Below are 1,226 nucleotides of genomic sequence, written 5' to 3'. Positions count from 1 at the left end.
CACAAACCAAACATTATCACAACCAACACATGAAAAATGTCTGTTTGAGACATACCTAATGTGATTTTTGTCATCAGATATAAAACACTTCAATATTAATTGCCAACCCAACATGGGAAAAACACTTCTTTTTGACAGAAACATGCTAAAAAAATGTCTGTTTGAGACATACCTAATGTGATTTTTTGTCAACAGATATAAAACACTTGAATATTAATTGCCAACCCAACATGGGAAAAACACTTCTTTTTGACAGAAACATGCTAAAAAAATGTCTGTTTGAGACATACCTAATGTGATTTTTTGTCAACAGATATAAAACACTTCAATATTAATTGCTAACCCAACATGGGAAAAACACTTCTGGTTGATAGAAACATGCTAAAAAATGTCTGTTTGAGAGACATACCTGATGTGATTTTTGTCAACAGATATAAAACACTTCAATATTAATTGCTAACCCAACATGTGAAAAACACTTCTGGCTGATAGAAACGTGCTAAAAAATGTCTGTTTGAGAGACATACCTAATGTGATTTTTGTCAACAGATATAAAACACTTCAATATTAATTGCTAACCCAACATGTGAAAAACACTTCTGGTTGATAGAAACATGCTAAAAAATGTCAAATGATTGCAAATTCAATTTAGAATGAAACAGGTCGTACCTTCAACATGACGAAGACACTGAAGATTGCAGCGCAAATTCTTAATCTGTGGAATGCTAAAATATTATATAGAATACAAGTGTTATGAAACCATTTTTACAAAGAATAGAACTGTATTACATATTTTACTTTATTTTTAAGAACCATTACATTTAACAGCTTGTAAATACAACAAAATTCTACCTTTAATGTTGCCTAAGCAATTACAAATTTTTCAAACAAATCAGATTTATTTCGAAGTTGAAAATAATCTTAATAAATCACAAGCACTAAGCTCACTAAAACATTTTGTAAACGGTTTCTAGTTTCCTAGTTGTAATTTGTATAAATCAGCTACAGATCCTAGTTGTAATTTGTATAAATCAGCTACAAATCCTAGTTGTAATTTGTATAAATCAGTTACAGACCCTAGTTGTAATTTGTATAAATCAGCTACAGATCCTAGTTGTAATTTATATAAATCAGCTACAGACCCTAGTTGTAATTTGTATAAATCAGTTACAGACCCTAGTTGTAATTTGTATAAATCAGCTACAGACCCTAGTTGTAATTTATAT

General features: G+C 29.9%; 1 protein-coding gene across 1 annotated transcript in view; it reads right to left on the bottom strand.

The window, feature by feature from the left end:
- Positions 1-1,226, bottom strand: part of LOC106474595 (MAP/microtubule affinity-regulating kinase 3-like) — a 24,957-nt gene that overhangs the window by 16,414 nt on the left and 7,317 nt on the right. Inside the window, exon 2 of the mRNA XM_022402908.1 lies at positions 670-725. The gene's annotated coding sequence lies outside the window, so the exon portion shown is untranslated. The remainder of the gene's footprint in view (positions 1-669; positions 726-1,226) is intronic.

The sequence above is a fragment of the Limulus polyphemus genome, unplaced genomic scaffold (assembly GCF_000517525.1).
Source record: "Limulus polyphemus unplaced genomic scaffold, Limulus_polyphemus-2.1.2 Scaffold7413, whole genome shotgun sequence".
NCBI classification, from domain to species: domain Eukaryota; kingdom Metazoa; phylum Arthropoda; class Merostomata; order Xiphosura; family Limulidae; genus Limulus; species Limulus polyphemus.
Note: the sequence above shows the minus strand (reverse complement) of the source record. Positions and strands in the feature narration are given on the sequence as shown.